We start from the raw sequence: 16,063 nt of genomic DNA on the forward strand, positions 1-16,063 counted from the left end.
TTCGCATGGTAAAAATAAACAAAAACATAAGGCATGCAGTAAATATAGTTAATGATTTAAAATCTGCGCATGGTGTTTCACTTGTCATCATAGTCTTCCTCTTTTTTTGCTATGTTTTATTCCTGAGGGTTTGGGCTAACTTCCACTCTTACTTCCTTTTTGAAAGGGTTGAGGCATGTTTAAGTTCACCATGTCTTGTTATCCCAGCTTATATCTGCAGATTTTTTGCCAGATCCATTTACTCTATGCTTGTAATTGTGTTTTCGCAACACAAAGACAGTAAACATGTTACAAATGTTCTTAGAGCAAATGTTATATATTGAGAAACTGAAAACATTTCTTACTGTACAGCATATTTATCAATTTAAAAGGTTCTTCACACTCCAACATCTCAATTAAAAACACGATTCTTTACCAAGCCAAACGTAGTTCTTCAGTGGTACTGCTCAAATAACCATCTGTAGCACCTTCACTTTTAAGAGTGGAGAACCCTCCCCAGCAACTTCTTCAAATGAAATGTTCCATTGTGCTTCCATATGCCTTGCAAAACATATTGGCATCATCATCGACACAGACAGAACAGTGAAACGGTGGAACGTGTTGAACGTTATGTGGCCATGTTTCTGCCCATCAGAAGACCCATGAACTGCAGCCTGTTCCAAACCCTGTAAACAGCTATCTGACTCTTATTTCTCTTTGCCCAAGGCTACAAACCCAGACTACTGAGTGCACTCTTATTTTATCAGGCTCAGCAACCAGTCCTATTCTCTGAAAAGAGGAGGAAGGGACTTCTTAGATAATCTTTTTAGTTTAAAGGGGAATGTTTTGTTCAAAATTGTACTGTACATACATGATCAAACATAACATTATGACCACCTTTTTGTTTCTAAACTCAATATATATATTTTTTCAGCTTTGCTGATCATATAAGAATACTGTTCTGTAATTGCAGAGAGTAGACCTGTATCTGTTTCTCTGCACACTTTATTGTCCTCCTTTCACTCTGTTCTTCAGGGTCAGGATTCCACAGGATAAACCACCACAGAGCAGGTATTATTTGGGAGGTGGGTCATTCTCAGCTCTACAGTAACTGTACTGACATGCTGGTGGTGTGTTAGTCAGTGTGTGTTGTGCTGGTTTGAGTGTATTAGACACAGCAGTGCTGCAGGAGTTTTTAAACACCTCAATGTCAATGCTGGACTTACAGTAGAACATGGGCAAGGAGAGGACGCAGAGGTGGACGCAAATGTGAGATATTTAATGAAAATAATACAGAAAAACAAACAAGAAACTTAAATAAATAAAGAAACATCAACAGAAGCAAAACAAAGGAAACATAGAGAACATGGAAGTAGCATAAGCAAAGGAAACACAAAATCTGACTGAGGCTAACACATACAAAAAACGACAAGGAGAATGAAAAAACACGGACTATAAGTACACACACACCAAAACAGGAAAGAGGAAACACCTGAGACAGGTTAACAAGAGGGCGGAGCTACAAATGAACAGGTAAGAGGATAGTAATTGACGGGAGTAATTGGAAAAACACAGGACTGGGGCAGAGCTACAAATTAACACAGACAGAGTACGTGAAGGAACATACACAGACAGAAAAGGTAAACAAACACAGAGAAACACAGGCTCCGAAGGGAGACGACAGGAAACAGGGCAAGGACGTGACATCCCACAGCATCCTGTGGCCACTAATAAAGGGCTGAGCATGACCAACGCTAACAGATGCCATCCTCTCTCTGATTTTACCTCTACAAGGTGGAACAGCTAGGCAGGAGTACCTAGCAGAGTGGATGACAGTGAGAAAACAGTGTTTAAAAACTCCAGCAGCACTGCTGTGCCTGACCTATTCATGGCAGCACAACACGCACTAACACCTCGTACGCCACCACCATGCCAGTGTCACTTTAATGCTTGGTATAACCCACCCACCAAATAATAAATGTGGCAATCCTGTGGATCCTGTGATCCTGATCATCAAAGAACAGGGTGAAAGGAGTCTGTAATTGTTAAAATTGCTAAAAACGGACAATAGGTGTAGAATAATGTTATAATGTTATGCTTGATCTGTGCACATGGCTTTGAGTAAAATCATTGGCTTGATGGTCACGACATCCCTCAGTCTCTCAACTGAAAAAGTAGCTGAAATGCTTTATGCTCGTTTACTCCTGTTCAGTGTGGTGTGTGTTGAGAATGTAATTACCCATTCTCCTTCCAATGTGTCAAAATACAGCTGCCAAACAAAATGGCTAATCATGTAGAGTGCACTTTCATTACTTTTTGCACATGTAATTTGTCCGAGGTGGCAGAGTGTTCTGAGGAGGATGGCTGCTCACTGAGTCGTGCTGACTGCAGTTGAGTCATGACAGCCTCTTTTTGGGCCAGGATGCTCACTCTGGCCATGTCAGATGCACCTTCTGGTATGATCGGTTATGGCTGGTTACACAAAATGTATTTGCTTCCTTCACAGATATCACTACAGTTAGTAATAGGTTAGTGTTTACTGAAAGAGCCATGTTGGTTATTATACACCACCCCCTTTTATTTCAACAGTGCGATAATCTGCTATTACTAACCTCAGAAGAAGAATAAGGAGAAAATGACAGATTCAGTAGAACATACTGTACATTTAAAGTACTACATTTATTTGAAAAAAAAAAACAAAACATAGAAGCCTTTCATGAGCGTGTCTTAATTTAACTGAACAACTAAACATAGTCAAATCCTTTTATATAGTCCAGCATGAATTTCAATCTGAGCTGCTTCTATTTCGGTTAAATTGCCTTCGATAATCATTTTGATTGTAATCAGAATGGCAGAAAATAAAAAGCACACAGATGAAGCTCGCACATTTCCTCATATGTGTTTTTCATTATAATTAAAAGAACAAAGGATAGAGTTACTCACATTAACCATGCATATAAAGCCATATATAAACAGTTTTTGCTTATATGCACACATAGGCTACACAGATTTTGCAGTGCTCTGTACTTGTGTGTTGGAGAAATATTGAAATTCAGAAAATACATTACAATTAGCATTGTATTAACATTACATGTGAAACATGATTCTAAAAATATTTTTTAAATATTCTTAGATGCAAGATACTACACACAAATATATATTTAATATTTAAGCTTAAGGACAATTTTAGTCATGTTCTCATCCTGTTCCTCCACGTGTGTTGCTCCATGTCTCTGGCCCTACCCTCATGACTGTCTGTAACTCCGCCCCCCATTACATGTTCCCAGGTGTTTCCTGTTTCCTATGTCCTTTGTGTGTGTGTATATATAGCCCTTTGTGTCTGTGCTCAGTTGTCGGTTCTTGTGTGTTTTACTTCAGACAGGTTGTTTCTTTTTATCAGTCTAAAGTATACTCTGTGTTTCCTTGTTGTTTTTGTTCTGGTTTGTTTGTTTTCTTGTTTAATAAATTACTCGCAATTGCGTCCAAATCCGTCTGTCTTACTGCAGCACCCTGACAATTTCTCTACTTATGAATACTTTATTTTACGAAAGAAATAAAAAAGTCCACCTTGAATGTCACATTTAATATGTGTTGAGCTTGTAGAGTAGTGTTACAAGCTGTGTGTCGAGTCTGATTAGAGACTGCTGATCATTTGTTCCCAGAGGTGATTCATCATTAATCATTCAACAGTGTTTTTCCTCAGTTAACATAATCTTTTTATGAACTTATTGAAATCAGCCATTCGTATTTGAAAAGTTGGAGGATGTCAAATTAAAGAAGTAAACTCAACAAAACATTATGACACATTATCCATATGTAAAACAAAACTTATATCATATAAATATCATAAAAATAATGTAAAAATATGGGCAAATTGCTTACCAGGAGTGAACCACCATGATGTCACTGTTGGAAGTAACACTTTCCTGCATTGTGTTTTTCCTGCATTTCACTGTGTACCATTCTGATAGACATTTCTAGCTCAATTCAAATCATTTATTATATATATATATAGGTAATATATAAGTTAGCAGGTATTTAGGCTATGCTAAATTCTTCAAAAATGACCTCAGACCTAAGCTAAACACATTAGAAATGGAATTGACAAGAAAAGCCAACAGCATACTGCATACAGAGGACAGCAACCATATTGTCACTCTCCAAAGAAAAACAAAAATTCTTCTAAACATTCAATGGAAGTCAATGTATTGGTCCGTTTATCAAGAAATTTTGGCACAGTGTAAGGAACAGTTTGTCTGTTCAAATTATGTAGTAAACTACAAATTGACAAAAATAGAGATACTTGTTTTTTTATTGGACAACAACGACATGCTATACTCAACACCAAAAAATAGTCAATATATTAAACCAAATGTTACAGCTGGGGTGCTCCATACCCTAAATGAAGATTAATACATCTTAAATTTCACCAATTGTCCCCAAATTACTATTAAGTTTATGACCAGTTCTCATAGTTTGATAACAGTAAAACCATATTAAGTGTATTAGATCTTCTTTAAAACAGGTTTCAGGGGCTTTAGGGCCAGTTAACTTCTATTCTTTTTTTTTAAAGAATACACGTGAGGTCCAGACCGCTAACGAGTGTTACGAGAGCACTTACAAGAGGCTACGCTGGAGAGAAAGAAGACTCTCTCTCTTTCCGCCATCACCACACATTAGACCAGAAATTTCTTTGGGAGTGAACGCTTTATTGAATTTACCTTTCATAATGGCACCATGTGTAGCCCCTGCTGCAGGGCAGACTGGAGCTGGATGTGATAATTACGAGCACCCATACCTCACTGACGCACCTTCTAATTAAACTCTGACATTTTCTCCTCTCTGCTGGTGCAGCCTTCACCACTCTTCTTCCTGCGTTATCTTTTTCACATCTTCTTCATCTTTCGCCGCAGCTTTGCAGGAAGCTGTTATGATAACGGAAAACAGCAGAAAAAAAAACAGGAGAAATATTCTTTAATATCTTTCTTTAAGCATCCTTCCCTGAGGAAATGTTTGACATTATTCACAGAGACAAATCTATGACTCTCCCTCCTGAGAGGAGCAGGGTATTGATTTTGCGGTTGAGATTTCACCCTAAAGTCAAGACCTGACAGTGCGCCTTAGCCGCTACTAAACAGACATCACTTCTCTTATGAAGCTCACTTTATTGTGCTAGGTTTGGAACACGGGGCAAAGAAATATTACGGGGTGATGGACTGGGAATATTAGAAGAACAAATAGCAAAGCAAATAGTCCTGGGTGTCCTGTTAAACAATACGCTAAAAGTTTCACAGTTTCAGATTTCACCTCTAAAACACACCTTGAGTGTCGGAGATACTGGAGGGTTTTCATTTGATCCCTCCGGATTTCCTATTTGAGTGACTGAAAAATTGTGTAAAATGACCAGGTGGGACGTGACATATCCGGAGAGACCAGAATGGCTTTTGCATGAAGCTAAAAGGCCTGCTGTCAGGGAAGACGTGAAACAAAACAATCCAAATAAGATGTTATGTCTGAAATTGCTTATCGGGGCAGATATGAGTAAATTGCCTTTGAGGCTTTGACGTGACTAGAGAGCTGAGGCCCCCATAAGGCCAGATCAATGACACTTCTGAGAGCGCCGAGCGCCTGGGATGTGACGTGGGCATGACACACACGGTTTGGCTCGTCTGGGATGGTCACTTCCTCTAGATAATGGCTGCAGCTGTGGCAAGCATCTGTGTCACCACCCCTCAAACTCACACAAGTGTCTCACGGCCTCATCAAGTCACACACACAGCCCATTACTGCTGACTTAGACTGAGGAGGACCTAATAGAGCCATAGGGATGCAGGACCAGGCTGTCTTTACTCAGCTCCCCGTGTTTGTCAATACTGCCATTTTTCAAGTTTGGCCACTTCATTTGAAGTGAATTCTGCCATTAGATTATTGAAACGACAGGAAGCAAATATATTCAGGGCATCAGTGAGATAACGGATGTAGATGTCCAATCAATATTCTTTTATATTTGTTTTATAAGCATATTAGTTTATAAACATAAACATTATGCCAAAATTTCATCAGGGGAAAGAAATGGAACGTTAAAGCTTAACTCAACTGCTTAACCATTGTGTTTTGAACAATATAATGTCCCAGAAATAATTACAATAAACAATTTTATTTTTATTTAAGACAACTTTATGCCACTGATATAATGACAAAACAGTAGAATAATAATGTATTTACACATCTTTAAAAGAGCAATAAACCTTTAATTAAATATGAGTCCAAACAAAGTACAAATTAGGTTAATTTTTCCATGTAAAAATATGGTTAATTATAGGAAGAGCCTAATTACTAGGTAATATACATATACTGCACAATACATTGATAACATAATTATTGTGACACACTTATTTGACAATTCTTTATATTGTGGAATACATCCATAATGAGTCAACTAATAAAATGCCTCAAAATAATTTGAAATACAATCTTTTTACACAGACTTTTCTTCCTTCTTCTGTAAAGCTGTCATTTTTGACAACCACAGTATATACTATAGATAGGTTTCATGACTTTTCCATGCCTTCAAGGCAAATTTTCATGACCTTATGATTTTTAAAACATCAGTGTAGACATGGACAATAAAAAAAACTATAAACTTAAACTATAATTAAAATTGATTATAGTAGGCCTACAGTGAATCAGATAAAATGTTGACAAACAATCTTTAATAATAAAATGTCAGATCCTGAGAGCTCTATTGTGTATGTTTAATTACTAAATTAACTCTAAGCTGACATATTTGTTAGCTCAGAATAGATATTCCCAATCATTAAACTGAAACACAAACAATTGTAGACTAAATTTTCATGACTTTTCATAAACTTTCTGGATATTTGTTTTTTTTTCTAAAACTTATCCAGGCCTGGAAATTGCTATTTTTAAATTCTATTGCCTTTCCTGTTTTTTAATGACCGCACAAAACCTGTATAGACTGTTTGGACAACAGTATAGAGACAGAGCCTGATTCTGTATATATGTGCATCTTATTGTGACTGTGTGTGTGTGTGTGTGTGTGTGTGTGTGTGTGTGTGTGTGTGTGTGTGTGTGTGTGTGTGTGTGTGTGCAGTGTGCACTGGTCACAATCTCGGCCTCATCTCAGCGGGTGGAGTCTGGGGTCAGGCAGATATCAGTGCCTGAGGAGTCTACAGCCTTTATTACATCACAGAGTCAGAGGAGCCAAATGCATTTATGTCCATTGTATCTCAGTCCTTAATTTTAACTGCATTGACTGCAGCACCTGACCTGACCCCACAATGGGCAAACAAGCCCTGAGTGATAGGTCACGTATTCCTGTGCTGGTGTCGCGGAAGAATACTGACTTTCAGTTTTAGCTTCTTTTTACTAAAAATAGGAAAGGAATAGGATTAACTACAATATCATCTGATAGATTATTCAGCCTGTTTTGAAATAGTGTTTCAAAATATTTATAAAAAGACATGAAAGTCCTGGAAATAAATCCTTCTATTTGGTTAACACTTACATAATGGAATAATTTTGCCTTTATATGAGAATATGAGAATAACTATTTAAGTTGTCTCCTGGACAAAGATTAAGCCTAGTAATGGTTTGCATTCTTAAAAAGTTCTACAAAAATCTAAATCTGCATCTACAAAGCTGGGCCTTAAAGTATGAGCAATCCGGATGCAGTTCACACATTGGCATTACCATGTTTTAAACTGCATTTACACCTGTCCACATTATATGTCTTGAGTAGATCAAATCTGGATATGGTCAAGCTACATAAAAATAAAACACCAGTAATATTGGTTCCTTATTTTGTCTGCAAATCTGCATATTCTTTCCCACACAGCTGTAGTATTCTAGTCTGACTAACTAGAACTGCATTTGTCTATTAAGTGTGAATGAAAAAAAAAAATCAGTCATATAAGGTGACCAGGAGAAAATGTCTTTGATATCCAGATAATATCAGGATATACTTTGGAAAGATTCCGTTTACACTGACCACCTCCTCATCTCCTAATGTAGCTTGAGTGATCAGATTTTAAAAAGATGAGATCCAATTTGATGTTCCCATGAAAAAAAAGGTGCCGACACGTACATGTAACATTTTCTCTTCAACGTAATATGGCTCTGGAAGATAGCAGAGATACTAGATGGTCCCAGATAGTGAAGTAATAGTGGGTGGTTCCACTTTACGATGGAATAGTACTATAGTAATAATAATAGTAATAGAGTTTGTTTGAAAATGCATATATATATATATATATATATATATATATATATATATATATATATATATATATATATATATATGTGTAAATAAATAATTACACACACACACAGACACACACACACATGTGCACACCGTGAGAGAGAGAGCAATGTAGGCAGAGACAGCAGGAGTGAGAGTAGAAAATCAGTATTTATGGCAATAATAAATGAAGACATATTTCTAGTTGCCTTTCTGTATCCAGATTTAATTCCATCTGTGTAAAGTATGGTTAAAATGTGTTTTTGCCCATTTCCAAATGTGGTTTGAGTGATCTGATCATAATTTAGTACCAATGCATCCTTGGAGTGTTTACACTTTGCTTTTAATGTGAATGTCAGATGTAAGTGAAATCTCAACGTGGTTTGATCATTAAAATTACACATTCCAGTCAAAACTAATTCCATCTCTCTGCCTTTCTCTCTGCTTGTTCTCTCTCTAATTCTTTTACATGCATCGAGATGCCCTGTTCCCAGTGTTGCTCAGCCTGGCTCTCCACTGCCTGCTGTGTCAAAAATTAGTACCTGTTACATTAGCTTTAGCTCCACATTATCTCTCTGTACTGTTGTTTAACTTTTGTTATTTATTTGTCTTGGTTCCTCCTAAGGTTTCTTCCTCTAAATATAAGGGAGCTTTTTTTTCTTGCCACTGTGTCACCACAGTAATTGGCATCTCTGTGGTGCTGCTCATAAGAGGTGTGGACCTGTTTTTCTCTGTAAAGCTGCTTTGTGACAACTTCTGTTGTAAAGCGCTATATAAATAAAATTTAATTGAATTGAACTGAACATTAATGTCAAGTGTAAACATTTTCCTCAGCATAACATCATCTGATGTATTTGTAAAATAGTAGAGCTGAACAGAATCAGTACTGTCCGGCACTACGTCACACTGCTTTTAAGCCCAGGTGAAAAATGCCTTTTGTATCTCTTATCGATACACTCTCCGACCTCACTAACCAGCTCCTGTAAACAAGTAACAGCACTCTGAAGATAGGAAAACAGTCGTCCAGGCTCCTGCGAAGAGACAAACGCAGAGGTTGTGTGACAGCTGTTATCAGCCATCAGCACATGTGTAGAGCAAATACCACTCAGCCTCAGCCCACCCACACATCCCCCCCCCCACCCCTGACCAGCGGGAATCCACTGCCCACAAATAGAACCACTGCCTCACATAAAACCTCCAGACACCATTGCCTGGTTTGTTCAGGCCCCTAGTATTTGTCCAGGCAGCCATTTAGGCGACTGTGTTTGCCTGCGGGTCACGCAGAAGGGACGTAAGCAGACTACCCTGATCTGTGTTACAGTGCGCTCGTTGAAAAAAGGCCCAGTGTGTCCGCAGGTGTCTCTCATTATACATCTGCCAACACGTCACACCACGCACACCGAGCCATCTTATTGTTTACAAATTACAGCCCTCAGAACAAACAAGGCCTTCTCCTTCACGCTGGAAAGGATCCTGTCTCTGATGGTTATTGTGGGGAATAATGTAATATTGTCAGCGTGGCGTCAGATACAGCTGCGGCTTTGATTTAAATGGACAGGGATTCGGCACATAAGCATCTGATGTAAACACTGACAATCCTGTCGTGACATAAAGATCATTTAGGTGAGGAAGGGGAGAGGCTTAGAGGGTTACTGACAAATCATACTGTGAGAGAGAGAGAGAGAGAGAGAGAGAGAGAGAGAGAGAGAGAGAGAGAGAATGGACAGTGGGATAGAGAAAAACAGGGAGACACAAAGAAAGAGAAAAGAAACATATGACAAAGCAAGAGAAGCAGAGATACACATAGAGTATGAGAGAGAGTTTGGCTGACAAATTCATATGATGACATTTGATGGCATTTGTCATTTATCCAATTAAATAAAAACACTTTATTCAAAAGCATGACGTTCTGACTACACTCTAAAAAACAGAGGTACGATATGATTACTTTTTTGTACTCAAAGGTACACTCTTCATAATTGTACCCTCAAAGGTACAACATTGGTCTTTACAGGGTCAGATTTGTTCCCTTTGAAGTACAAAGTAATTTCTAACAGAAATAAGTACAAATTTGTACCATTTAACCAGACAAAGGGTACATTCAATATTCTGTATCACTGTACTGATAAACAATATATATTTTAATTGCACATTTTTATTTGAAAGCCAGACAGTTTTGGATCATCAAGTTTTTGAGCCATATTTAGTTGATGATAATGTTTATAGTTTTTAAAATCTTTACTGGCACAAAAACCATGGGTACAAAAAAGGACTCACTGAAAGGTACTTTTTTGTACCTCAGTATAAGGTACAGCCCCAGCGACACGCTTTGTACTCTTTTAAGTACAAATCTGTACTTCCTTTTCTTAGTGTGTAATTTAGATGTTAATTTGTCCTGCACTTTATTAGGAACATCCAATTACCCAACCATGTGGCAACAGTGCAATGGACAAAATAGTTTTACATGAGTCTCAAAATGGTACAGTACTGTTAATAATAATAGAAATCAACAGAGAAAGTCTCTGGCAATTCAGAAAAACACTCAATATGGTAAGCAGAAAAAAGCAGAAAAGCATCTCAATATGTACAACATGTCCAACCTTGTGGCAGATGGGTTACAACAGCAGAAGACCTCAAGAGGGGTTCCAATTCTGTCAGCCAAGAACAGAAAGCTGAGGCTACAGCAAGCACAGATTCACCACTACATACCCTGACCTAATGAATCTCAGTTACCTAAATTCATTCTTAGATCTTATTATTATTATTTTTTTATACAAATTTTGGGAAAATCACTAGAATCACTCAGTGTTCTCATGCTATTAGCATAGCTGCCATTAGCTATTTTTCATGTTTGTGATAATTATATGCTAAAAACTTATTCCTGTTACTCAAAACATAAAAAGTAACAGGTGTGAGTGCCAGTAACAAGAGTGAGTGTGATTTTGCAGTAAATATCAATAGTTTGAACATGCAGTGAACCATTCCTTTAAATAAAGACTTTCTTGAAGAGAAAAAGCAAAGGAACTTGCTTTGTAAATGGCACATGAGTTTTGTAAATATCTTAGGCTTAGAAACCTTGTGAAAAGTTAAATAAAGCTGCCTGAGTTTGACCAGTCTTTTGAAATAGTTAAATGCATGTGTTATTAGATTCAGAGTTTAAAAAAAAATAATAAGTTTAATTTGGAAGAGTTACAACAAGCAAATTGCACCCATTCAGTGGAATGGCCATGGTTAATTTTTTTCTTAGTGTTTTGATATTTATCAGTTTACAGCATTTTTATTATTTGTTTTTTTTTTAAATAACAATCTCTTCCTAATGTACCATTCTAATAACTGTACTGTCTCTATTTCAGCTTCTCTGACACAGAGTACCAAACTCCTGAGTCCACTTGAAAATCCAATCACATTCAAAAATAGCTCTTTCTAAACGTTGCACAATCACATTTGATCTTCTGTTTGAGCACAAAGCTACTGGTAAATGTCAGGCCACGCACGAGACTATCCAGAGACGCCACACTCATACCCTGCAGGCTGAAGACCCTGTAACTTCCTGTCCACTGCCGGGCACTGGAACTGGCCATCAGGCAGCGGGAAGAGTAAGAGCAGAGAGTGACCCGCACTCGACCTCTCAACCTAACCAGCCGAGCCGCACTTTACTCCTCAATGCTGCTGCGTACCGCAACAGATGACTGCAATATTTAGAAGGACAGATATATACATCAGACAAAACACACAACTCAGCATTTAAAATATTATAGTGCCCTCACATAACATACTAATATATGCACTACCAATAAATAAAGCCTGTTTTAATTTCATGTCATCAGTACTCTGCGCTCTTTTATAAACATTCAAAATGGAAAATGTTCTACACATGCCTTCATCACCCAATTATACTGTAAATGTATTGATATAAAGCTGCTGAAGGACTCAAGAACAATTAAATGTAATTAAACATGACATTTCTTCAGGCAGGAATTTAGACACAATTAAGGCAGCACAAAATGTTCCTTCTTTCTGGGGTTTTACACAGAGTAACAACCAATGTCATATGTTTGTCTTTTGGAAAGGAAAGTTTTTGTTGTTTTTATTTGTTACATATTACAAACTGTAATTTGGAACAATAGAATCAGAACAATGAGATATACAGCTCTGGAAAAAAATAAGAGACCACTTAAAAATGACGAGTTTCTTTGATTTTACCAAATTGAAAACCTCTGGAATATAATCAAGAGGAAGATGAATGATCACAAACCATCAAACCAAGTTGAACTGCTTGAATTTTTGCACCAGGAGTGCAGGCATAAAGTTATCCAAAAGCAGTGTGTAAGACTGGTGAAGGACAAAATGCCAAGATACAAGAAAATGATGACCAGGGTTATTCAACCAAATACTGATTTCTGAACTTTTAAAAGTTTATGAATATGAACTTGTTTTCTTTACATTATTTGAGGTCTGAAAGCTCTGCATCTTTTTTGTTATTTCAGCCATTTCTCATTTTCTGCAAATAAATGCTCTGAATGACAATATTTTTATTTGGAATTTGGAAGACATGTTGTCTGTAGTTTATAGAATAACACAACAACATAAATTTTAATCTAACATTACTCTATAAATAGCAAAATCAGAGAAACTAATTCAGAAACTGAAGTGGACTCTTAATTTCCAGAGCTCTATTTGCTGTACTCCCAGGTTGGTGAACATATCTACAATCAGATGTAATGTGTTTAATACCCTTGTAAGTGGCTGTGTGCCATATCAAATTTTACATCATACAATATTGTGTTACAGAACTGTATTTGTATTTGTATATTGCGACACAGTAATATTGTGAGTAAAGAAATCCACATGGTGATAATAACAGCATTCTGTCTTGAAAGCAGTATTTGCTGTTTTTGTTTTGCTATTTACTGTAAAGCTTTAAGAAAACTTTTTGGATTATTGTTCATGTTTGCAGTTTATATGCATACACTAAATATTCTTCTCTTTGGTATTTTGGTAGATTTTTTTTTACATTTGTTTTGTTGCAATAGTATATTCTTAAAATTTGTTGTTGTGTTTTTTTATATCAGAAAGAATATTGTCATCAAAGAAATGCACTGAAATACTATGATGTTATTTTGTGGCCTTATTACCCATCCCTACTTCTAATAAATCATTTTCACAACATCTACAGAATGCACACTGACATGCCAAATGTTATGGGACATAGGGCTAGTATAATTTTCCCTTAGTTTTGTCATTAAAGCAAATAATTACCCTGTACTGACCTGTGGGATATGAGTGGATCCTCCTGTATTCAGTGTGAATTTGTCACTTGTCTGCACTTTATCACCCACTTCACTGTCCACTATCCATCTCCCACATAAAAAAAGAAATGAAGCAATAATCATCTGTCTCTTGAGGATTAAATGTATTGATTTTAAAAGCAATCTTTGATGGACAGTTCCTAATTACAGTATACTTAGTCCTACACTGCCCTGTCCTACACAAGAACAACAAGCCCTCCCGTGGTGAAGCGTGGAATTTCAATCTAAAAGCATTAAATAGAAAAACCCATAAAACTTTGGCCATATGGTACAGCCATATCTATATTTTACATATTATATTATACATTTTTATATATAGTTTGCTGTGGTTATATTATGAAGAGAATGTTCTAAACCTATGGTTCAGACTTTTTTGGGATTTTTTATTAACAATGAATGTAAACCAAAATCCACATATCAACATGGATTACTGAACAATCACATGCAGTATTTAAGACTTTGTCAATTCTAACAAAAGATAAATGCATTTAGAGCACACATGCTGGTTAGCTGTGAATGTTAATCGCTGTTATAGATTCAAATCAGTATTTAATACATTGAAATTACTGTTTTTAACAGACTCATTTACAGTATGTCCTCATTAGAAGAATATGGTCTTCACACTGATTCAGATTGCTTTTAAAAGAGATATGGCACTTTCAAAAAGTCTTTAAAAATATATATTTCTGAAAAGTATTTAAAATATTTTTAAGAGAAAAGACTAGTTAAAATCAGTTTTGAAAAAAGTTTTGATTCTTTTAAAAAGTAGTTTCAATCAGTTTAAAAAAGCAGAATCTTTTAAAAAGAAGTTACAATAAGTTTTAAAACATTAGAATCTATTAAAAAGTAGTTCCAATCTTTTTTTTTAGGATAATCTAAACACTAGAATGCTTTGGGAAAACTGGGTCAGTTTTATAGTAATTTAGTAATCCAAAGAGAACCGCTCATAAATCATCAAAATCATTACATATCAAAATGAGTGAAGCTTTTAATCACCGCTAGAGGGCGCCAAAAGCTTATTTACTCACAACTCTCCCTTAACATTGATTAAAGTAATCGTATTGTGAGTAAGAATGACATTAAACTGGCTTACTTTACTTGTTTTAAAGTGTCCCTTTTTATCTATGACACTTTTAGTTGTTAAAATGGCACACAACTTCATTCTTAACGGATTAAGCTCAGAAGTGTGACTTCTCATGTCTCCTTCTAGTTACCGCTAGAGTGCGCCACACGCCCATTTCCCTCTGAATATTTGCCCAGTCATTTTTTCATGCTTAGGCAAGAATTGCATTAAAAAAAAAAATTCTCTTATTAGTAAACACTGTAAAGTTATCTTTTGTTAGAATTGACAAAGTCTTAAATACTGCATGTGATTGTTCAATAAACCATGTTGATAAATCATTGTTAATAAAAAAATCCAAAACAGTCTCAACCATAGGTTAAGAACATTCTCTTCATAATATAATCACTGCAAAATTACATGTAAATATAATATGTTTATGTAAAATATATGTGTAGATATGGCTGGACGATATGGCCAAAATAATGTATATATAATATTATACTTAAAAAAACAAAAACAAAAAAAAATAAAATAAAAATAATATATATATATTTTTTTCCCTTTTTCAGATTTGTCCATTGTTGTATCTTGTAACACAAATCAAATGGTATAATCCTACTTGCAAAATGTAAAATCCAGAAAATAAAGAAAAGTTTATTATTTTTATTTTCCCTAAAATTATGATTGTGAGGGGCAGAGGGAGAGAAAAAAACTAAAATTGGAAAAATGCATACAAACTTATTATTGTACATTTTAATGTATTGCACTACATTAAAAACATTGAAATAATACGTTTAACACCAGTTTTCTATTTTGGCATTTAGCCTCAAACGGTCAGAACATTCAATTTATAAACGTTACACTAACCATTGTCCATTTCCAGCTGTATCTTTTTTTATATATTTTTATGGGATAATAACAGATTTTGATCAATGTTAAATGTTTTTCCTCTGACAAAAAGTTTCTGCTGCCCCCAGCGATGCTCTTACACACACACACACACACACACACACACACACACACACACACACACACACACACACACAAACACACACACAAACACACACTCTCTGTCGGACTCTCTCAGCTCTATCCGCTCACATGGAGCCGAGCTGTGTGGACGCTGCTGCTGCTGTTGGCGGACGCCTCGCCTTCTCTCTGGCCGTGAACGAGAGGAAACTATGAGAAACGCCGTGTGTTTATCTGTCTGTGGAGCCGGGAAGACCTATCCTAAACGGTGAGCGGCTTTAACACCACCTTATTCCCCAGACCTGGGTTTATACCGCGCTTTCTGCGGTGATGTTCACTCAGGAGAAGAGAGAGAGAGAGAGAGCGCTCAGTTGAGTCTGACCTGGGGCTGAGTTTAGAGTTAACCTAGCGAGCTAACATGATTTCCGGAGCTCTAAACTCACCTCTTTTACTTCACCAAACTGTCGATTTGTGTGAGAAAAC

At 36.4% G+C, this 16,063-nt stretch overlaps 1 protein-coding gene and 1 long non-coding RNA gene across 2 annotated transcripts in view; one reads left to right on the top strand and one right to left on the bottom strand.

Moving 5' to 3' along the window:
* Positions 1 to 3,853: 3,853 nt before the first annotated feature.
* The window catches only part of LOC125799037 (uncharacterized), a 34,883-nt gene continuing 22,673 nt past the window's right edge, over positions 3,854 to 16,063 (bottom strand). Inside the window, exon 3 of the long non-coding RNA XR_007437854.1 lies at positions 3,854 to 4,904. This is a non-coding gene — a long non-coding RNA (uncharacterized LOC125799037). The remainder of the gene's footprint in view (positions 4,905 to 16,063) is intronic.
* The window catches only part of si:dkeyp-19e1.3 (USP6 N-terminal-like protein), a 31,659-nt gene continuing 31,265 nt past the window's right edge, over positions 15,670 to 16,063 (top strand). Inside the window, exon 1 of the mRNA XM_015600899.3 lies at positions 15,670 to 15,848. The gene's annotated coding sequence lies outside the window, so the exon portion shown is untranslated. The remainder of the gene's footprint in view (positions 15,849 to 16,063) is intronic.

This window comes from Astyanax mexicanus, chromosome 2, assembly GCF_023375975.1.
Source record: "Astyanax mexicanus isolate ESR-SI-001 chromosome 2, AstMex3_surface, whole genome shotgun sequence".
Lineage (NCBI taxonomy): Eukaryota > Metazoa > Chordata > Actinopteri > Characiformes > Acestrorhamphidae > Astyanax > Astyanax mexicanus.